This window comes from Pseudophryne corroboree, unplaced genomic scaffold, assembly GCF_028390025.1.
Source record: "Pseudophryne corroboree isolate aPseCor3 unplaced genomic scaffold, aPseCor3.hap2 scaffold_533, whole genome shotgun sequence".
Lineage (NCBI taxonomy): Eukaryota > Metazoa > Chordata > Amphibia > Anura > Myobatrachidae > Pseudophryne > Pseudophryne corroboree.
In genome coordinates, this window is record NW_026970134.1 from 44,489 (window position 1) to 66,278 (window position 21,790).

At 48.2% G+C, this 21,790-nt stretch overlaps 15 non-coding genes and 1 pseudogene across 15 annotated transcripts; all 16 read left to right on the forward strand.

Annotated features, from left to right (window-relative positions):
- The first annotated feature begins 13,104 nt into the window (after positions 1 to 13,104).
- LOC135031879 (U1 spliceosomal RNA) lies at positions 13,105 to 13,268 on the forward strand. The gene has a single exon (XR_010227495.1). It is a non-coding gene; the product is annotated as a U1 spliceosomal RNA (small nuclear RNA).
- A 152-nt stretch (positions 13,269 to 13,420) lies between these two features.
- LOC135031842 (U1 spliceosomal RNA) lies at positions 13,421 to 13,583 on the forward strand. Its single transcript, XR_010227463.1, has one exon. It is a non-coding gene; the product is annotated as a U1 spliceosomal RNA (small nuclear RNA).
- Positions 13,584 to 14,229: 646 nt separating this feature from the next.
- LOC135031881 (U1 spliceosomal RNA) lies at positions 14,230 to 14,393 on the forward strand. The gene has a single exon (XR_010227497.1). It is a non-coding gene; the product is annotated as a U1 spliceosomal RNA (small nuclear RNA).
- Positions 14,394 to 14,545: 152 nt separating this feature from the next.
- LOC135031848 (U1 spliceosomal RNA) lies at positions 14,546 to 14,708 on the forward strand. The gene has a single exon (XR_010227468.1). It is a non-coding gene; the product is annotated as a U1 spliceosomal RNA (small nuclear RNA).
- Positions 14,709 to 15,379: 671 nt separating this feature from the next.
- LOC135031867 (U1 spliceosomal RNA) lies at positions 15,380 to 15,543 on the forward strand. The gene has a single exon (XR_010227483.1). It is a non-coding gene; the product is annotated as a U1 spliceosomal RNA (small nuclear RNA).
- A 152-nt stretch (positions 15,544 to 15,695) lies between these two features.
- Positions 15,696 to 15,858, forward strand: LOC135031823 (U1 spliceosomal RNA). Its single transcript, XR_010227446.1, has one exon. It is a non-coding gene; the product is annotated as a U1 spliceosomal RNA (small nuclear RNA).
- Positions 15,859 to 16,529: 671 nt separating this feature from the next.
- Positions 16,530 to 16,693, forward strand: LOC135031897 (U1 spliceosomal RNA). Its single transcript, XR_010227513.1, has one exon. It is a non-coding gene; the product is annotated as a U1 spliceosomal RNA (small nuclear RNA).
- A 152-nt stretch (positions 16,694 to 16,845) lies between these two features.
- Positions 16,846 to 17,008, forward strand: LOC135031841 (U1 spliceosomal RNA). Its single transcript, XR_010227462.1, has one exon. It is a non-coding gene; the product is annotated as a U1 spliceosomal RNA (small nuclear RNA).
- A 671-nt stretch (positions 17,009 to 17,679) lies between these two features.
- On the forward strand, positions 17,680 to 17,843 carry LOC135031820 (U1 spliceosomal RNA). The gene has a single exon (XR_010227443.1). It is a non-coding gene; the product is annotated as a U1 spliceosomal RNA (small nuclear RNA).
- A 152-nt stretch (positions 17,844 to 17,995) lies between these two features.
- Positions 17,996 to 18,137, forward strand: LOC135031856 (U1 spliceosomal RNA; annotated as a pseudogene).
- Positions 18,138 to 18,829: 692 nt separating this feature from the next.
- LOC135031891 (U1 spliceosomal RNA) lies at positions 18,830 to 18,993 on the forward strand. Its single transcript, XR_010227507.1, has one exon. It is a non-coding gene; the product is annotated as a U1 spliceosomal RNA (small nuclear RNA).
- Positions 18,994 to 19,145: 152 nt separating this feature from the next.
- On the forward strand, positions 19,146 to 19,308 carry LOC135031837 (U1 spliceosomal RNA). Its single transcript, XR_010227459.1, has one exon. It is a non-coding gene; the product is annotated as a U1 spliceosomal RNA (small nuclear RNA).
- Positions 19,309 to 19,981: 673 nt separating this feature from the next.
- On the forward strand, positions 19,982 to 20,145 carry LOC135031864 (U1 spliceosomal RNA). Its single transcript, XR_010227480.1, has one exon. It is a non-coding gene; the product is annotated as a U1 spliceosomal RNA (small nuclear RNA).
- Positions 20,146 to 20,297: 152 nt separating this feature from the next.
- LOC135031859 (U1 spliceosomal RNA) lies at positions 20,298 to 20,460 on the forward strand. The gene has a single exon (XR_010227476.1). It is a non-coding gene; the product is annotated as a U1 spliceosomal RNA (small nuclear RNA).
- Positions 20,461 to 21,131: 671 nt separating this feature from the next.
- LOC135031876 (U1 spliceosomal RNA) lies at positions 21,132 to 21,295 on the forward strand. Its single transcript, XR_010227492.1, has one exon. It is a non-coding gene; the product is annotated as a U1 spliceosomal RNA (small nuclear RNA).
- Positions 21,296 to 21,447: 152 nt separating this feature from the next.
- LOC135031844 (U1 spliceosomal RNA) lies at positions 21,448 to 21,610 on the forward strand. The gene has a single exon (XR_010227465.1). It is a non-coding gene; the product is annotated as a U1 spliceosomal RNA (small nuclear RNA).
- Positions 21,611 to 21,790: the final 180 nt, after the last annotated feature.

Here is a 21,790-nt window from a genome sequence, read left to right on the forward strand (position 1 = left end):
ACACTGCCAGCCTGAGTCAGGTCATTCCCCTCATCAGGCTTTTGCAGAAGAAGCTGGAGGCATTGAAGAAGGAGCTAACACGGAGCGATTCCGCTAGGCATGTGGGACTTGTGGATGCAGCCCTTAATTCGCTTAACAAGGATTCACGGGTGGTCAATCTGTTGAAATCAGAGCACTACATTTTGGCCACCGTGCTCGATCCTAGATTTAAAGCCTACCTTGGATCTCTCTTTCCGGCAGACACAGGTCTGCTGGGGTTGAAAGACCTGCTGGTGACAAAATTGTCAAGTCAAGCGGAACGCGACCTGTCAACATCTCCTCCTTCACATTCTCCCGCAACTGGGGGTGCGAGGAAAAGGCTCAGAATTCCGAGCCCACCCGCTGGCGGTGATGCAGGGCAGTCTGGAGCGACTGCTGATGCTGACATCTGGTCCGGACTGAAGGACCTGACAACGATTACGGACATGTCGTCTACTGTCACTGCATATGATTCTCTCAACATTGATAGAATGGTGGAGGATTATATGAGTGACCGCATCCAAGTAGGCACGTCACACAGTCCGTACTTATACTGGCAGGAAAAAGAGGCAATTTGGAGGCCCTTGCACAAACTGGCTTTATTCTACCTAAGTTGCCCTCCCACAAGTGTGTACTCCGAAAGAGTGTTTAGTGCCGCCGCTCACCTTGTCAGCAATCGGCGTACGAGGTTACATCCAGAAAATGTGGAGAAGATGATGTTCATTAAAATGAATTATAATCAATTCCTCCGCGGAGACATTGACCAGCAGCAATTGCCTCCACAAAGTACACAGGGAGCTGAGATGGTGGATTCCAGTGGGGACGAATTGATAATCTGTGAGGAGGGGGATGTACACGGTGATATATCGGAGGGTGAAGATGAGGTGGACATCTTGCCTCTGTAGAGCCAGTTTGTGCAAGGAGAGATTAATTGCTTCTTTTTTGGGGGGGGTCCAAACCAACCCGTCATATCAGTCACAGTCGTGTGGCAGACCCTGTCACTGAAATGATGGGTTGGTTAAAGTGTGCATGTCCTGTTTTGTTTATACAACATAAGGGTGGGTGGGAGGGCCCAAGGATAATTCCATCTTGCACCTCTTTTTTCTTTTCTTTTTCTTTGCATCATGTGCTGATTGGGGAGGGTTTTTTGGAAGGGACATCCTGCGTGACACTGCAGTGCCACTCCTAGATGGGCCCGGTGTTTGTGTCGGCCACTAGGGTCGCTAATCTTACTCACACAGCTACCTCATTGCGCCTCTTTTTTTCTTTGCGTCATGTGCTGTTTGGGGAGGGTTTTTTGGAAGGGACATCCTGCGTGACACTGCAGTGCCACTCCTAGATGGGCCCGGTGTTTGTGTCGGCCACTAGGGTCGCTTATCTTTCTCACACAGTCAGCTACCTCATTGCGCCTCTTTTTTTCTTTGCGTCATGTGCTGTTTGGGGAGGGTTTTTTGGAAGGGACATCCTGCGTGACACTGCAGTGCCACTCCTAGATGGGCCCGGTGTTTGTGTCGGCCACTAGGGTCGCTTATCTTTCTCACACAGTCAGCTACCTCATTGCGCCTCTTTTTTTCTTTGCGTCATGTGCTGTTTGGGGAGGGTTTTTTGGAAGGGACATCCTGCGTGACACTGCAGTGCCACTCCTAGATGGGCCCGGTGTTTGTGTCGGCCACTAGGGTCGCTAATCTTACTCACACAGCTACCTCATTGCGCCTCTTTTTTTCTTTGCGTCATGTGCTGTTTGGGGAGGGTTTTTTGGAAGGGACATCCTGCGTGACACTGCAGTGCCACTCCTAGATGGGCCCGGTGTTTGTGTCGGCCACTAGGGTCGCTTATCTTACTCACACAGCGACCTCGGTGCAAATTTTAGGACTAAAAATAATATTGTGAGGTGTGATGTGTTCAGAATAGGCTGAAAATGAGTGTAAATTATGTTTTTTGAGGTTAATAATACTTTGGGATCAAAATTACCCCCAAATTCTATGATTTAAGCTGTTTTTTAGGGTTTTTTGAAAAAAACACCCGAATCCAAAACACACCCGAATCCGACAAAAAAAATTCGGTGAGGTTTTGCCAAAACGCGGTCGAACCCAAAACACGGCCGCGGAACCGAACCCAAAACCAAAACACAAAACCCGAAAAATTTCCGGCGCTCATCTCTAGTATTTACCCTGCACACAAACAATATAACCCACCTAAATCTCTCTGCAAATGTTATATCTGCCCCCCCCCCCAACCCTGCAATGCACATGGTTTTGCCCACTAGCTAACAAATTTGCTGCATCTGGGAATTACAGCAGCTTAATATTTCTTTTTACAGAAGGTTCAGCAAATTAAATTATTTAGTGAAATACTGTAATCATAACAGTTACAGGGATATTGTAGGTAGATTTATTGTCAGTGGATAAATGTAAAAATTAAACCCTTAGGCATAGTTCCAAAATGCTGTCATTGCAATCCAGATTTTAAGGATATCATGCTTGAGCACAGGTGACTTAATTAGAACTTCGGTCAATGTGAATTAACCATTGGACTCAACCATGGTTATCCTTAAAACCCAGGGGTCTATTTAAGATCGATCTTAATCGATGTTGGGCTTCCAGGTTGAAAAAAAAACACACATTTACTAACATTTTAAAATTTATATAAAAAATCATCTGTTCGTAAATGCAGTGCACATGGTTTTGCCCAACTGCTAACAAAAATCCTGCTGCGATCAACTCAGAATTACCCCCATGGCCCTCATTCCGAGTTGTTCGCTCGCAAGCTGCTTTTAGCAGCATTGCACACGCTAAGCTGCCGCCTACTGGGAGTGAATCTTAGCATCTTAAAATTGCGAACGAAAGATTTGCAATATTGCGATAAGACATCTCTGTGCAGTTTCTGAGTAGCTCGAGACTTACTCTGCCAGTGCGATCAGTTCAGTGCTTGTCGTTCCTGGTTTGACGTCACAAACACACCCAGCGTTCGCCCAGACACTCCTCCGTTTCTCGAGCCACTCCCGCGTTTTTCCCAGAAACGGTAGCATTTTTTCCCACACGCCCCTAAAACGGCCTGTTTCCGCCCAGAAACACCCACTTCCTGTCAATCACATTACGATCACCAGAACGATGAAAAAACCGTGAGTAATATTCCTAACTGCATAGCAAATTTACTTGGCGCAGTCGCAGTGTGAACATTGCGCATGCGCATTAAGCGGAAAATCGCTGCGATGCGAAGAAAATTACCGAGCGAACAACTCGGAATGACCACCTATGTGCACTGCAGGGAAGGCAGATTTAACATGTGCAGAGAGAGTTAGATTTGGGTGTGGTGTGTTCAATCTGCAATCTAATTTGCAGTGTAAAAATAAAGCAGTTAGTATTTACCCTGCACAGAAACAAAATAACTCACCCAAATCTAACTCTTTCTGCACATGTTATATCTGCCTCCCCTGCAGTACACATGGTTTTGCCCAACTGCTAACAAAATTCCTGCTGCGATCAACTTGGAATTACCCCCATCGATTGATGTTTTCACACTGCTCGTGTATATAAGACATAGGGCCTAATTCAGTTTGGATCGTAATACGCGTTCCAACCGCAAAAACTATGAAGAGGATGGGGGCATATACGCAGGGTCCATCCTGTGCGTGTGCCTACATTTTCTCCGGGTGCCCCGCAGAAAATGCGAATGCCTCTGCCTGTCAATCAGTAGAGGGCGTACCTTCGCAGGTATATCGCGATCATGAGCCATGTCTCCCATTTTTGTAATTATAGGTGCTCTGTGAGCTGCTGGCCATGCCCCAGCCCCTCTGTCTCCCGTGAATAGAGATTGAGGCTTATTCAGACCAGATCGCTTCAATTTATTTTCACCCAGCGGGCAATCTGGTTTGCACTGCACATGCGTATGCGCCACAATGCGTAAGTGCGACGGTCCGGAGATCACAAGAAGATTGACAAGAAGAGGGTGTTTGTGTGGGTGGCAACTGAATGTTTCTAGGGAGTGTCCGGAAAAACACTGGAGGGACCCGGCGTTTTGTGGGAGGATTTGTGACGTCACCTCAATGGCTGAGTAAGTGCTGAGCTGTGCAGCTCTTGTGCACATGTGATCACACACCTGCACAGCAAATTTTCCCTTCCGCTGTAGGCGACAACTACCTGATTACAGGGATGCAAAAAACACACCCTAGCGATCAGGTCTGAATTACCCACAATGTGCATATTTGCAGAGCAACAAGCTACAGGGAGCCTTCCACCCCCCCCCCTTTCCCATGGGAAGGGGGGGGGGGGGTTGTTTGGGTTAGCTGGACATTCCCCAAAAAAGTGACTGTCCTGCAAAAATTGGGATAGTTGGGAGGTATGTTCAAATACATTTATTGTTTTGCATGCAGGGTAAATACTGGCTTCTTTGACATTTAGCCACAAATGCTGCACAGCTGAATTACAGTATTACACTGCAATTAACAGTTATGCTAGGACATTCCCCCTCCCAAATCTACCTCTCTCTGCATGTTACATCTGTCCCACAGTGGCGTGCGGTGAGGTCAGTGGCTAGTGAGGCACTACAGCCATAATGTCCGCCGAATCCTGCCCATGACCCTTAGCCAATGCCCGCTACTGCCTCTGAGCCGATACCCGCTGCCACCGCCAATGGCTTACAAACTCGCCCACAATCAACTGACCCAGCCCTCCACCACTAATTTCTATCTCAGTCCGATGCCGCCAATGCCCGCTGCCTGCCTGCTCATTGTTCTCGTTATATATTATAAATTTTTAAAGAAAAAAAAAATGAGTGTTTGGGACTGGGAAGGGTGAGGGAGGAGGACATGAATGCAATTTTGTTGTCCAGGGCTTCCATTAACTTAAAGGAGAAGGGTCTGAATGGGTTAAAAAAAATGCGTGAGGTCCCCCCTCCTTAGTATAACCAGCCTCGGGCTCTTTGAGCCGGTCCTGGTTATTTAAATACTGGGGGAAAAATTGGACAGGGGTTCCCCGTATTTAGACAACCAGCACCGGGCTCTTAGACCGGTCCAGGTTCCAAAAATACGTGGGACAATAGATGTAGGGGTCCCCCATATTTTTAAAACCAGCACCGGGCTCCACTAGCCAGAGAGATAATGCCACAGCCGGGGGACACTTTTATGTAGGTCCCTGCAGCCCTGGCATTACCCCTCCAACTAGTCACCCCTGGCCGGGGTTCCCTGGAGGAGTGGGGACCCCTTAAATCAAGAGGTTCCTCCCCTCGAGGCACCCAAGGGCCAGGGGTGAAGCCCGAGGCTGTCCCCAGCACCCCTGGGTGGTGGGTGCCGGGCTGATAGCCATGTGTGTAAAAAAAGAATATTGTTTTTTCGTTGTGGAACTACAAGGCCCAGCAAGCCTCCCCCGCTTGCTGGTACTTGGAGAACCTCAAGTACCAGCAGGCGGGGAAATAACGGGCTTGCTGGTACCTGTAGTTCTACAACAACAAAAAATACCCAAATAAAAACACAAACACACACAGCGTGACAGTAAAATTATTGAGACAGGCTGTAGCATGTGGGTGCATGTAACCCTATAAAAGTGATGGATTGGGTGACTATTACAATACCCACTGTTGCTGTCTGAAAAATGATGGATTTATAGATTGCTCTGCCGAGACATGTTTTTTTCTAAAATGCACCACAGGTATGGATGGATAGTATACTTGACGACACAGAGGTAGGTAGAGCAGTGGCCTACTGTACCGTACTGCTATATATTATATTATTTATTATTATTATTATCCTTTATTTATATGGCGCCACAAGGGTTCCGCAGTGCCCAATTACAGAGTACATAAACAAATAATCAAACAGGAAAACAGCAACTTACAGTTGACGACAATATAGGACAAGTACAGGGTAAATAAACATAGCTACATCAGCAGATGACACTGGAATAAGTATCAGGTGGCAGAAGACTGCTGGATTTGGTGCAGCTGAAGATTATTAAAGTAAGAAAAGAGTAAGCACATGAGGGAAGAGGGCCCTGCTCGTGAGAGCTTACATTCTAAAAGGGAGGGGTAGACAGACAGGGGTGAGACAGATGGGGTACATAGAGAGCATGGAACAGAGGTTTAGGATGAGATTTGGCTGGGTTTGGTGAAGAAGTGGGTCTTGAGAGCCCGTTTGAAGTTTTGTAGAGAGGTGGAGAGTCTGAGGGGGAGAGGTAGGGAATTCCAGAAAAGTGGTGCAGCACGTGAAAAATCTTGGAGGTAGGAGTGGGAGGAAGTAATCCGTAGGCAGGAGAGTCGGTGTGCATTAGCAGAGCGAAGAGGACGGGTGGGAGTGTAAAGCGAGATAAGATCAGAGATGTAGATGGGAGAGGAGTGGGTGAGGGCTTTGTAAGCAAGTGTGAGAAGCTTGAAATGGATTCTGAAAGGGAAGGGGAGCCAGTGAAGGACTAGTAAGAGAGGAGAGGTGGACGTAGTGCGTTTGGTGAGGAAAATGAGCCGGGCAGCAGCATTGAGGATAGATTGGAGTGGAGAGAGGTATTTGTCAGGAATGCCAGTCAGGAAGAGATTACAGCAGTCCAGTCTGGAGATGACCAGTGAGTGGATAAGAGTCTTAGTAGCATCCTGGGTCAGAAAGGGTCTGATCCTGGAAATATTTTTTAGATGAAAACGGCAGGTTTGTGAGAGGTGCTGAATGTGTGGTTTGAAGGAGAGGGAGGAGTCAAGGATTACTCCAAGACAGCGCGCTTGGGGGGTAGAGGAGATAGTAGTGCCATCAATAGATAATGAGATTGTAGGAGGTGAGATTATGCGGGAGGGAGGGAAGATGATCAGCTCGGTCTTAGACATGTTAAGTTTAAGAAAGCGCTGGGACATCCAGGAAGAGATAGCAGAGAGACAGTTGGAGATACGAGTGAGGAGAGTAGGGGAGAGGTCTGGAGAGGAAAGATAAATTTGAGTGTCATCAGCATAGAGATGATATTGGAAACCAAAAGAACTAATGAGCTTACCTAGTGAGGACGTATAGAGAGAGAAGAGAAGAGGACCAAGGACAGAACCTTGGGGTACCCCTACAGTTAGTGGAAGTGAGGGGGAGGTGGAGTCATGAGAGGAGACAGAGAATGAACGGTCAGAAAGGTAGGACGACAACCAAGAGAGGGCAGTGTTACGCAAAACAATGGAGTGAAGGATTTGCAGTAGGAGAGGATGGTCCACAGTGTCAAAAGCAGCAGAGAGATCAAGTAGAATAAGTAGAGAGTAGTGTCCCTTAGATTTAGCAGCATGGAGGTCATTGCATACTTTTGTAAGGGCAGTTTCAGTGGAGTGGAGAGGACGGAAGCCAGACTGGAATGGGTCAAGCAGTGAGTGTGAGGAAAGAAAGGAAGTAAGGCGGTTGTAGACAATACGCTCAAGGAGTTTGGAGGCAAAAGGGAGGAGAGAGATGGGTCGGTAGTTGGAGATAGTGTTTGGATCAAGGGTAGGTTTTTTAAGAATAGGAGAGATGAGAGCGTGCTTGAAGGCAGAGGGGACAGTGCCTGATGAGAGGGAGAGATTGAGAAGGTGGGAAAGATGGGAACAAGCAGAAGAAGAGAGGTGGCAAAGGAGGCGGGAGGGGATAGGGTCAAGTGGGGAGGTGGTGAGGGGACAGGAACGAATGAGGGCCATGACTTCCTCTCCAGATGCATGGGAGAAAGATGACAGAGTTGGTGCGAGGGATGGGGAGGGTTGGTAAGGGATGGGAGAAGGCTGGTTACTGATAGTCTGGTGTGATGTGATGTCCTGACGTATGGAGTCAATTTTGGATGTGAAGTAAGTGGCAAAGTCAAGAGCAGAGAGTGAGGAAGGGAGACGAGGTGGAGGTGGGCAGAGGAGTGAGTTGAGAGTGGCAAAGAGGCGCCGGGGGTTGGAAGACTGGGAGGAGATGAGGTTCTTGAAGTATGACTGTTTAGCAAGAGAAAGGGCAGCACTGAAGGATGAGAGCATAAGTTTGAAATGGAGGAAGTCTGCCTTAGAGCGTGATTTCCTCCAGTGTCGCTCAGCAGTACATGAGCATTTTTGCAGATATCTGGTGCATTTGGTGTGCCAGGGTTGAGGTGTTAATTTGCAAGGGTGAATAGTGGTTGGTGGAGCAACAGAGTCAAGAGCAGAAGTAAGGGAAGCATTGTATGTGGAAGTGGCTTGTTCAGGGCATGAGAGAGAGAGAATAGGAGAGAGAAGTGAGTCAAACAGGGAGGAAAGGAATGTGGTGTCAATAGCTTCAATGTTACGCTTAGTGATGGTAGCCTTAGGAGGTAGAGATGGGGAAGTCGAGAGAGATAGGTTGAAGGGGAGCAGGTGGTGGTCAGAGAGGGGAAATGGGGAGTTGGAAAAATCAGAAATATCACAGCGGTGAGTGAAGACCAGATCCAGTGAGCTCCCATTCACATGGGAGGGTGAGGAGGTCCACTGGGAGAGACCAAGTGAAGAGGTGAGGTTAAGGAGTTTAGAGGCAGGGGATTGTGTGGGGATGTCAATAGGGATGTTGAAATCGCCTAGGATAATGGTGGGAATGTCAGAAGAGAGGAAGTGAGGAAGCCAGGAAGCAAAGTTGTCGATGAATTTGGAAGCAGTGCCAGGGGGCCGGTAAATGACAGCTACTCTAAGATGGACTGGTTGGAAGAGGCATATGGTGTGGACCTCAAATGTAGAGAATATAAGGGATGGTTCTGGTGGTATGAGTTGGTAGGAGTAACTAGAAGGTAAAAGGACCCCAACACCACCCCCATGGCGACCCCCAGGTCGGGGTGTGTGTGTGAATGTAAGGCCCCCAGCAGAGAGAGCAGCAGCAGAAGTAGTGTCAGAGGGCATAATCCAAGTTTCAGTAATGGCTAGTAGGTGTAGGGAGTTGGAAATGAAAAGGTCATGAGTGGGGACCAGTTTGTTACAAACAGATCTGGCATTCCAGAGGGCACAGGATAGGGGGTATGAGTTTGTGGGAGAGATGTGAATTAGATTTTCAGGGTTGCTGTAGCGATGAGGTGGGATTAACTTTGAGGGCAGGGATGATGAGAGAGTAGTGATGGTACGGGTGCCTGAGCTAGGAGGGGAAACTGCAGGAGGTGGGCAGGGAGGGAGGTCAGTGTGATGTGGATGGGGGTGTGGGGAGGTGACAGGGAAGGGAGAGAGGGAGCAGGGCTGAGTTGTGGGGTAGCAGGACCATGGGGCAGAGGTGAATGAAAGTGGGGTAACAGGAAAGGTGGGGGAAGGAAACAGAGGGATGGAGGGGAGACAGAGGAGGGGAGAGAGGAGGAGGTGGAGGAGACTAGTGGGGAAGGATAAAGATACATTATTAGGTAGACACTGAGTGATGTGGGGAGTATAAGAAAACCTTGACATAGTGTTAAGTAGGTAAATAGGTTGAAGTAGTGGAAGTAGGAGAGGAGACTGTAAGGCAATCCGAGCAGAAGAATTGCAGAAATGCAGGTGAGAAAAGCAGTGTAGGCTCAAGGGGTGTAGATTTAGTATGAAATGAGTCAAAAGCGTAGATAAAGTGGGTGCAGAAATGTATTTGGAGTGTAAGAAATGAAAGGATTGTGAGAGGTTTAAGAAGCAATGGTAATTATGTTAGATGTTTTAAGTGTTTGCAGGTAAAATTGCATTGGTGCAGCTGTGCTTAAAAAACAAAATTACAATAATACAGATACAGGCATTTGTAGGTGAAATGGATGGTTTATGAAATGTCAAAGTAAGGTAGTTCTGTGCTATGTAATCAGATGCAACAATCAGGAGGTGAGTGATCTGAGGAGTAAGTGACTCACATTTGTTATTAGTTCTTCAGTTTTCTTTGTTTTGTTAGATTGGTGTGCTTCTGTTTTCCTTCTTTTTCACTTCGATTGAACGCTGATTGAACGCTGATTGAACACTGCTGTTATGTGTCAATTTTATCACGCTTTGATAAAAATGCACGCTTAGATCAATAAATGCACAGCCAAATGGCTTTGCACAGCCTACACCATTGGACTTAAGTAGAAGACTATTACAAGTGAAACCAATAATTGAAATCTGTAACCACACCCCACCCCCTCAAATGCCAGGCAATAAATTACCTTAAAAACAACAACCAGGCATTCCACAAAGATTAAACTGGGTCTCTATCATTCAAAACTTTAAAAAAGTACTTAAAAATCACATACTATGCGATAATGTTTCAATTTGCATTACCCAGCAGAATTAGCTTTGCATATATAGATATAGTGCAGCAGAATATATTGGTGGTTGTAGTCAATTGTAATTACCTGTAGGTGACAAGAAGAGAAGAAACGTCAATTCACAATCGATATCAGCTGAAGATAAATTAACGCTGATTGAACGCTGCTGTTATGTGTCAATTTTATCACGCTTTGATAAAAATGCACGCTTGGATCAATAAATGCACAGCCAAACGGCTTTGCACAGCCTACACCATTGGACTTAAGTAGAAGACTATTACAAGTGAAACCAATAATTGAAATCTGTAACCACACCCCACCCCCTCAAATGCCAGGCAATAAATTACCTTAAAAACAACAACCAGGCATTCCACAAAGATTAAACTGGGTCTATATCATTCAAAACTTTAAAAAAGTACTTAAAAATCACATACTATGCAATAATGTTTCAATTTGCATTACCCAGCAGAATTAGCTTTGCATATATAGATATAGTGCAGCAGAATATATTGGTGGTTGTAGTCAATTGTAATTACTCAGCAGAATTAGCTTTTCATATATAGATATAGTGCAGCAGAATATATTGGTGGTTGTAGTCAATTGTAATTACCCAGCAGAATTAGCTTTGCAAATATAGATATAGTGCAGCAGAATATATTGGTGGTTGTAGTCAATTGTAATTACCCAGCAGAATTAGCTTTGCATATATATAGTGCAGCAGAATATATTGGTGGTTGTAGTAAATTGTAATTACCCAGCAGCAGCTCTACTGCACTCAACATCACCAGTGCTCACAATATATATAATGCTATATACTATGCCATAGTGGTGCTTACTATATAACACCCCCTACTGCGTTCCCCCTGGCAATGAGCATGACACCCAGAGAGTGAAACCCCTGGCAATGAGCATGACACCCAGCACGTGAAACTCTTGGCATTGAGCAGTTTTTGTAAAAGTAATTAGAAGCTTTACTGTAGGGCATAGTGTATCACAGATATTGTGGTGAGTGACATAATATGTTCCAAAGGGCATTAATGTGTGGGGCTTACCCTGCACAGAAACAAAATAACTCACCCAAATCTAACTCTTTCTGCACATGTTATATCTGCCTCCCCTGCAGTACACATGGTTTTGCCCAACTGCTAACAAAATTCCTGCTGCGATCAACTTGGAATTACCCCCATCGATTGATGTTTTCACACTGCTCGTGTATATAAGACATAGGGCCTAATTCAGTTTGGATCGTAATACGCGTTCCAACCGCAAAAACTATGAAGAGGATGGGGGCATATACGCAGGGTCCATCCTGTGCATGTGCCTACATTTTCTCCGGGTGCCCCGCAGAAAATACGAATGCCTCTGCCTGTCAATCAGTAGAGGGCGTACCTTCGCAGGTATATCGCGATCATGAGCCATGTCTCCCATTTTTGTCATTATAGGTGCTCTGTGAGCTGCTGGCCATGCCCCAGCCCCTCTGTCTCCCGTGAATAGAGATTGAGGCTTATTCAGACCAGATCGCTTCAATTTATTTTCACCCAGCGGGCAATCTGGTTTGCATTGCACATGCGTATGCGCCACAATGCGTAAGTGCGACGGCCCGGAGATCACAAGAAGATTGACAAGAAGAGGGTGTTTGTGTGGGTGGCAACTGAATGTGTCTAGGGAGTGTCCGGAAAAACACTGGAGGGACCCGGCGTTTTGTGGGAGGATTTGTGACGTCACCTCAATGGCTGAGTAAGTGCTGAGCTGTGCAGCTCTTGTGCACATGTGATCACACACCTGCACAGCAAATTTTCCCTTCCGCTGTAGGCGACAACTACCTGATTACAGGGATGCAAAAAACACACCCTAGCGATCAGGTCTGAATTACCCACAATGTGCATATTTGCAGAGCAACAAGCTACAGGGAGCCTTCCACCCCCCATCCCCCCCCCTTCCCCATGGGAAGGGGGGGGGGGTGTTTGGGTTAGCTGGACATTCCCCAAAAAAGTGACTGTCCTGCAAAAATTGGGATAGTTGGGAGGTATGTTCAAATACATTTATTGTTTTGCATGCAGGGTAAATACTGGCTTCTTTGACATTTAGCCACAAATGCTGCACAGCTGAATTACAGTATTACACTGCAATTAACAGTTATGCTAGGACATTCCCCCTCCCAAATCTACCTCTCTCTGCATGTTACATCTGTCCCACAGTGGCGTGCGGTGAGGTCAGTGGCTAGTGAGGCACTACAGCCATAATGTCCGCCGAATCCTGCCCATGACCCTTAGCCAATGCCCGCTACTGCCTCTGAGCCGATACCCGCTGCCACCGCCAATGGCTTACAAACTCGCCCACAATCAACTGACCCAGCCCTCCGCACTATCCTGACTTCTCCCGTCTGCTTACTTTGTGCTTTCCAATGCACAATGCAAACTACAGGTAGTACTGCAGGGCCCACACCCTTTTACTTGCCTTACAGAGCAGCTCTGGGGCTGTTACAGTGCCCAGCTGCTGCAAGAAATCAGCTTGAATGCTTCAGGGGCTGGGGCATAGCCAACATGAGCCCCACACCGAAGGAGGGTGGAGGTGTTTAATGCGAACTAGGGGTCATCCAAGCGCCGCAAAAGGCCGCCATGCCCTGCACGCCCCTTTTCCCTTTTCATATGCAGACGAGAGTTGAAGCCAACTTTGACCCACTGCTTGGATGGCATTACCATATGCAAATCAATCTGCTGCAGGCCTTCCCCCAGGAATGCTTGCACTAGTTGTTGCATTTGGTTTGTTGTTTGGGGGTGCTTCAGTATTAGGCAGCCTTCTGCCCTCCCATGTTCATCTGAAAATATGTGTTCTCCCTGCAGTTGTTGTCCCCAGATGAGAGTTCCCTTGTGCTGCCTCAGTTGAATCTCCTTTACTTGACAGAGATGTGCCTGAGCAGCGGCCCTCCCCAGCCCTATCTCAAATCATACTTATTTTGCATAGGAGATACCATGGTCATGAAGATTGTTTTCCCAGGGTGAGGTTCATTCATTGCATTCTGGGTATGCTGACCCCTGTGATTTCCCCAAATGTGGGAAACTCGACTGCATTATTTGTGGTAGTGGGGGACTGTGTTTGTGCTTTCCTCTGGTCAGCTCTGGTAAAAGTCAGATTTCTTTGTCTCAGATCTTCCTCTAGCCTTGTTCTTCTTTCGAGAGTTCCCTTGTGCTGCCTCAGTTGGATCTCCTTCACTTGACAGGGTGGTGCCCGAGCAGCGACCCTCCCCAGCTCTAGCCCAACTCCTATTTACCTGCCAGGTGAGATACTATGATCAGGAAGGTGCTTCTCCCAGGGCAAGGCTCACCCATTGCACTCTGGGTGTGCTGCTCCTGCGATTTCCCCAAATGTGGGACACTTGACTGCATAATTTGTGTTTCCTCTGGTCAGCTCTCATATAATTCAGATCTCTTTGTCTCAGATCTTTCTCCAGCCTAGTTTGCTGTCTGTTTCCACTTCTCTTTTCTTGAGCCGCTCCCTTCTATGCAGTTGCGCACTATCCTGACCTCTCCCGTCTGCTTACTTTGTGCCTTCCAACGCACAATGCATACTACAGGTAGTGCTGCAGGGCCCACACCCTTTTACATGCTTTACAGAGCAACTCTGGAGCTGTTACAGTGCCCAGCTGCTGCAAGAAATCATCTTGAATGCTTCAGGGGCTGGGGCATAGCCAACATGAGCCCCACACCGAAGGAGGGGTCATCCAAGCGCCACAAAAGGACACCATGCCCTGCACATCCCTTTTTTCTTTTCATATGCAGACGAGGGTTGAAGCCAACTTTGACCCACTGCTTGGATGACATCACCATATGCAAATCCATCTGCTGCAGGCCTTCCCCCAGGAATGCTTGCACTAGTTGTTGCATTTGGTTTGTTGTTTGGGGGTGCTTCAGTATTAGGCAGCCTTCTGCCCTCCCATGTTCATCTGAAAATATGTGTTCTCCCTGCAGTTGTTGTCCCCAGATGAGAGTTCCCTTGTGCTGCCTCAGTTGAATCTCCTTTACTTGACAGAGATGTGCCTGAGCAGCGGCCCTCCCCAGCCCTATCCCAAATCATACTTATTTTGCATAGGAGATACCATGGTCATGAAGATTGTTCTCCCAGGGTGAGGTTCATTCATTGCATTCTGGGTATGCTGACCCCTGTGATTTCCCCAAATGTGGGAAACTCGACTGCATTATTTGTGGTAGTGGGGGACTGTGTTTGTGCTTTCTTCTGGTCAACTCTGGTAAAAATCAGATTTCTTTGTCTCAGATCTTCCTCTAGCCTTGTTCCTCTTTCGAGAGTTCCCTTGTGCTGCCTCAGTTGGATCTCCTTCACTTGACAGGGGGGTACCCGAGCAGCGACCCTCCCCAGCTCTAGCCCAACTCCTACTTACCTGCCAGGTGAGATACTATGATCATGTAGGTGCTTCTCCCAGGGCAAGGCTCACCCATTGCACTCTGGGTGTGCTGCCCCTGTGATTTCCCCAAATGTGGGAAACTTGACTGCATAATTTGTGTTTCCCCTGGTCGTCTCTCGTATAATTCAGATCTCTTTGTCTCAGGTCTCTCTCCAGCCTAGTTTGCTGTCTGTTTCCACTTCTCTTTTCTTGAGCCGCTCCCTTCTATGCCCTTGCGCACTATCCTGACTTCTCCCGTCTGTTTACTTTGTGCCTTCCAACACACAATGCAAACTACAGGTAGTGCTGCAGGGCCCACACCCTTTTACTTGCCTCACAGAGCAGCTCTGGAGCTGTTACAGTACCCAGCTGCTGCAAGAAATCAGCTTGAATGCTTCAGGGGCTGGGTCATTGCCAACATGAGCCCCACACCGAAGGAGGGTGGGGGTGTTTAATGCGAACTAAGGGTCACCCAAGCGCCGCAAAAGGCCGCCATGCCCTGCACGCCCCTTTTCTCTTTTCATATGCAGACGAGGGTTGAAGCCAACTTTGACCCACTGCTTGGATGGCATTACCATATGCAAATCAATCTGCTGCAGGCCTTCCCCCAGGAATGCTTGCACTAGTTGTTGCATTTGGTTTGTTGTTTGGGGGTGCTTCAGTATTAGGCAGCCTTCTGCCCTCCCATGTTCATCTGAAAATATGTGTTCTCCCTGCAGTTGTTGTCCCCAGATGAGAGTTCCCTTGTGCTGCCTCAGTTGAATCTCCTTTACTTGACAGAGATGTGCCTGAGCAGCGGCCCTCCCCAGCCCTATCCCAAATCATACTTATTTTGCATAGGAGATACCATGGTCATGAAGATTGTTCTCCCAGGGTGAGGTTCATTCATTGCATTCTGGGTATGCTGACCCCTGTGATTTCCCCAAATGTGGGAAACTCGACTGCATTATTTGTGGTAGTGGGGGACTGTGTTTGTGCTTTCCTCTGGTCAGCTCTGGTAAAAGTCAGATTTCTTTGTCTCAGATCTTCCTCTAGCCTTGTTCTTCTTTCGAGAGTTCCCTTGTGCTGCCTCAGTTGGATCTCCTTCACTTGACAGGGGGGTGCCCGAGCAGCGACCCTCCCCAGCTCTAGCCCAACTCCTACTTACCTGCCAGGTGAGATACTATGATCAGGAAGGTGCTTCTCCCAGGGCAAGGCTCACCCATTGCACTCTGGGTGTGCTGCTCCTGCGATTTCCCCAAATGTGGGAAACTTGACTGCATAATTTGTGTTTCCTCTGGTCGGCTCTCGTATAATTCAGATCTCTTTGTCTCAGGTCTTTCTCCAGCCTAGTTTGCTGTCTGTTTCCACTTCTCTTTTCTTGAGCCGCTCCCTTCTATGCCCTTGCGCACTATCCTGACCTCTCCCGTCTGCTTACTTTGTGCCTTCCAACGCACAATGCATACTACAGGTAGTGCTGCAGGGCCCACACCCTTTTACATGCTTTACAGAACAGCTCTGGAGCTGTTACAGTGCCCAGCTGCTGCAAGAAATCATCTTGAATGCTTCACGGGCTGGGGCATAGCCAACATGAGCCCCACACCGAAGGAGGGTGGAGATGTTTAATGCGAATTAAGGGTCATCCAAGCGCCACAAAAGGACGCCATGCCCTGCACATCCCTTTTTTCTTTTCATATGCAGATGAGGGTTGAAGCCAACTTTGACCCACTGCTTGGATGACATCACCATATGCAAATCCATCTGCTGCAGGCCTTCCCCCAGGAATGCTTGTACTAGTTGTTGCATTTGGTTTGTTGTTTGGGGGTGCTTCAGTATTAGGCAGCCTTCTGCCCTCCCATGTTCATCTGAAAATATGTGTTCTCCCTGCAGTTGTTGTCCCCAGATGAGAGTTCCCTTGTGCTGCCTCAGTTGAATCGCCTTTACTTGACAGAGATGTGCCTGAGCAGCGGCCCTCCCCAGCCCTATCCCAAATCATACTTATTTTGCATAGGAGATATCATGGTCATGAAGATTGTTCTCCCAGGGTGAGGTTCATTCATTGCATTCTGGGTATGATGACCCCTGTGATTTCCCCAAATGTGGAAAACTCGACTGCATTATTTGTGGTAGAGGGGGACTGTGTTTGTGCTTTCCTCTGGTCAGCTCTGGTAAAAGTCAGATTTCTTTGTCTCAGATCTTCCTCTAGCCTTGTTCTTCTTTCGAGAGTTCCCTTGTGCTGCCTCAGTTGGATCTCCTTCACTTGACAGGGGGGTGCCCGAGCAGCGACCCTCCCCAGCTATAGCCCAACTCCTACTTACCTGCCAGGTGAGATACTATGATCAGGAAGGTGCTTCTCCCAGGGCAAGGCTCACCCATTGCACTCTGGGTGTGCTGCTCCTGCGATTTCCCCAAATGTGGGATACTTGACGGCATAATTTGTGTTTCCTCTGGTCGGCTCTCGTATAATTCAGATCTCTTTGTCTCAGGTCTCTCTCCAGCCTAGTTTGCTGTCTGTTTCCACTTCTCTTTTCTTGAACCGCTCCCTTCTATGCCCTTGCGCACTATCCTGACTTCTCCCGTCTGCTTACTTTGTGCCTTCCAACGCACAATGCGAACTACAGGTAGTGCTGCAGGGCCCACACCCTTTTAGTTGCCTTACAGAGCAGCTCTGGAGCTGTTACAGTGCCCAGCTGCTGCAAGAAATCAGCTTGAATGCTTCAGGTGCTGGGGCATAGCCAACATGAGCCCCACACCGAAGGAGGGTGGAGGTGTTTAATGCGAATTAGGGGTCATGCAAGCGCCGCAAAAGGCCGCCATGCCCTGCACATCCCTTTTTTCTTTTCATATGCAGACGAGGGTTGAAGCCAACTTTGACCCACTGCTTGGATGACATCACCATATGCAAATCCATCTGCTGCAGGCCTTCCCCCAGGAATGCTTGCACTAGTTGTTGCATTTGGTTTGTTGTTTGGGGGTGCTTCAGTATTAGGCAGCCTTCTGCACTCCCATGTTCATCTGAAAATATGTGTTCTCCCTGCAGTTGTTGTCCCCAGATGAGAGTTCCCTTGTGCTGCCTCAGTTGAATCGCCTTTACTTGACAGAGATGTGCCTGAGCAGCGGCCCTCCCCAGCCCTATCCCAAATCATACTTATTTTGCATAGGAGATATCATGGTCATGAAGATTGTTCTCCCAGGGTGAGGTTCATTCATTGCATTCTTGGTATGATGACCCCTGTGATTTCCCCAAATGTGGGAAACTCGACTGCATTATTTGTGGTAGTGGGGGACTGTGTTTGTGCTTTCCTCTGGTCAGCTCTGGTAAAAGTCAGATTTCTTTGTCTCAGATCTTCCTCTAGCCTTGTTCTTCTTTCGAGAGTTCTCTTGTGCTGCCTCAGTTGGATCTCCTTCACTTGACAGGGGGGTGCCCGAGCAGCGACCCTCCCCAGCTCTAGCCCAACTCCTACTTACCTGCCAGGTGAGATACTATGATCATGTAGGTGCTTCTCCCAGGGCAAGGCTCACCCATTGCACTCTGGGTGTGCTGCCCCTTTGATTTCCCCAAATGTGGGAAACTTGACTGCATAATTTGTGTTTCCCCTGGTCGGCTCTCATATAATTCAGATCTCTTTGTCTCAGGTCTCTCTCCAGCCTAGTTTGCTGTCTGTTTCCACTTCTCTTTTCTTGAGCCGCTCCCTTCTATGCCCTTGCGCACTATCCTGACTTCTCCCGTCTGCTTACTTTGTGCCTTCCAACGCACAATGCGAACTACAGGTAGTGCTGCAGGGCCCACACCCTTTTACTTGCCTTACAGAGCAGCTCTGGAGCTGTTACAGTGCCTAGCTGCTGCAAGAAATCAGCTTGAATGCTTCAGGGGCTGGGGCATAGCCAACATGAGCCCCACACCGAATGAGGGTGGAGGTGTTTAATGCGAACTAGGGGTCATCCAAGCGCCGCAAAAGGCCGCCATGCCCTGCACGCCCCTTTTCTCTTTTCATATGCAGATGAGGGTTGAAGCCAACTTTGACCCACTGCTTGGATGACATCACCATATGCAAATCCATCTGCTGCAGGCCTTCCCCCAGGAATGCTTGTACTAGTTGTTGCATTTGGTTTGTTGTTTGGGGGTGCTTCAGTATTAGGCAGCCTTCTGCCCTCCCATGTTCATCTGAAAATATGTGTTCTCCCTGCAGTTGTTGTCCCCAGATGAGAGTTCCCTTGTGCTGCCTCAGTTGAATCTCCTTTACTTGACAGAGATGTGCCTGAGCAGCGGCCCTCACCAGCCCTATCCCAAATCATACTTATTTTGCATAGGAGATACCATGGTCATGAAGATTGTTCTCCCAGGGTGAGGTTCATTCATTGCATTCTGGGTATGATGACCCCTGTGATTTCCCCAAATGTGGGAAACTCGACTGCATTATTTGTGGTAGTGGGGGACTGTGTTTGTGCTTTCCTCTGGTCAGCTCTGGTAAAAGTCAGATTTCTTTGTCTCAGATCTTCCTCTAGCCTTGTTCCTCTTTCAAGAGTTCCCTTGTGCTGCCTCAGTTGGATCTCCTTCACTTGACAGGGGGGTGCCCGAGCAGCGACCCTCCCCAGCTCTAGCCCAACTCCTACTTACCTGCCAGGTGAGATACTATGATCATGAAGGTGCTACTCCCAGGGCAAGGCTCACCCATTGCACTCTGGGTGTGCTGCTCCTGCAATTTCCCCAAATGTGGGACACTTGACTGCATAATTTGTGTTTCCCCTGGTCGGCTCTCGTATAATTCAGATCTCTTTGTCTCAGGTCTCTCTCCAGTATAGTTTGCTGTCTGTTTCCACTTCTCTTTTCTTGAGCCGCTCCCTTCTATGCCCTTGCGCACTATCCTGACTTCTCCCGTCTGCTTACTTTGTGCCTTCCAATGCACAATGCAAACTACAGGTAGTGCTGCAGGGCCCACACCCTTTTACTTGCCTTACAGAGCAGCTCTGGAGCTGTTACAGTGCCCAGCTGCTGCAAGAAATCAGCTTGAATGCTTCAGGGGCTGGGGCATAGCCAACATGAGCCCCACACCGAAGGAGGGTGGAGGTGTTTAATGCGAACTAGAGGTCATCCAAGCGCCGCAAAAGGCCGCCATGCCCTGCACGCCCCTTTTCTCTTTTTTGATATGCAGACGAGGGTTGAAGCCAACTTTGACCCACTGCTTGGATGGCATTACCATATGCAAATCAATCTGCTGCAGGCCTTCCCCCAGGAATGCTTGCACTAGTTGTTGCATTTGGTTTGTTGTTTGGGGGTGCTTCAGTATTAGGCAGCCTTCTGCCCTCCCATGTTCATCTGAAAATATGTGTTCTCCCTGCAGTTGTTGTCCCCAGATGAGAGTTCCCTTGTGCTGCCTCAGTTGAATCTCCTTTACTTGACAGAGATGTGCCTGAGCAGCGGCCCTCCCCAGCCCTATCCCAAATCATACTTATTTTGCATAGGAGATACCATGGTCATGAAGATTGTTCTCCCAGGGTGAGGTTCATTCATTGCATTCTGGGTATGCTGACCCCTGTGATTTCCCCAAATGTGGGAAACTCAACTGCATTATTTGTGGTAGTGGGGGACTGTGTTTGTGCTTTCCTCTGGTCAGCTCTGGTAAAAGTCAGATTTCTTTGTCTCAGATCTTCCTCTAGCCTTGTTCTTCTTTCGAGAGTTCCCTTGTGCTGCCTCAGTTGGATCTCCTTCACTTGACAGGGGGGTGCACGAGCAGCGACCCTCCCCAGCTCTAGCCCAACTCCTATTTACCTGCCAGGTGAGATACTATGATCAGGAAGGTGCTTCTCCCAGGGCAAGGCTCACCCATTGCACTCTGGGTGTGCTGCTCCTGCGATTTCCCCAAATGTGGGACACTTGACGGCATAATTTGTGTTTCCTCTGGTCGGCTCTCATATAATTCAGATCTCTTTGTCTCAGGTCTTTCTCCAGCCTAGTTTGCTGTCTGTTTCCACTTCTCTTTTCTTGAGCCGCTCCCTTCTATGCCCTTGCGCACTATCCTGACCTCTCCCGTCTGCTTACTCTGTGCCTTCCAACGCACAATGCATACTACAGGTAGTGCTGCAGGGCCCACACCCTTTTACATGCTTTACAGAGCAGCTCTGGAGCTGTTACAGTGCCCAGCTGCTGCAAGAAATCATCTTGAATGCTTCAGGGGCTGGGGCATAGCCAACATGAGCCCCACACCGAAGGAGGGTGGAGATGTTTACTGCGAATTAGGGGTCATCCAAGCGCCACAAAAGGACGCCATGCCCTGCACATCCCTTTTTTCTTTTCATATGCAGACGAGGGTTGAAGCCAACTTTGACCCACTGCTTGGATGACATCACCATATGCAAAACCATCTGCTGCAGGCCTTCCCCCAGGAATGCTTGCACTAGTTGTTGCATTTGGTTTGTTGTTTGGGGGTGCTTCAGTATTAGGCAGCCTTCTGCCCTCCCATGTTCATCTGAAAATATGTGTTCTCCCTGCAGTTGTTGTCCCCAGATGAGAGTTCCCTTGTGCTGCCTCAGTTGAATCTCCTTTACTTGACAGAGATGTGCCTGAGCAGCGGCCCTCCCCAGCCCTATCCCAAATCATACTTATTTTGCATAGGAGATACCATGGTCATGAAGATTGTTCTCCCAGGGTGAGGTTCATTCATTGCATTCTGGGTATGCTGACCCCTGTGATTTCCCCAAATGTGGGAAACTCAACTGCATTATTTGTGGTAGTGGGGGACTGTGTTTGTGCTTTCTTCTGGTCAACTCTGGTAAAAATCAGATTTCTTTGTCTCAGATCTTCCTCTAGCCTTGTTCCTCTTTCGAGAGTTCCCTTGTGCTGCCTCAGTTGGATCTCCTTCACTTGACAGGGGGGTACCCGAGCAGCGACCCTTCGCAGCTCTAGCCCAACTCCTACTTACCTGCCAGGTGAGATACTATGATCATGTAGGTGCTTCTCCCAGGGCAAGGCTCACCCATTGCACTCTGGGTGTGCTGCCCCTGTGATTTCCCCAAATGTGGGAAACTTGACTGCATAATTTGTGTTTCCCCTGGTCGGCTCTCGTATAATTCAGATCTCTTTGTCTCAGGTCTCTCTCCAGCCTAGTTTGCTGTCTGTTTCCACTTCTCTTTTCTTGAGCCGCTCCCTTCTATGCCCTTGCGCACTATCCTGACTTCTCCCGTCTGCTTACTTTGTGCCTTCCAACACACAATGCAAACTACAGGTAGTGCTGCAGGGCCCACACCCTTTTACTTG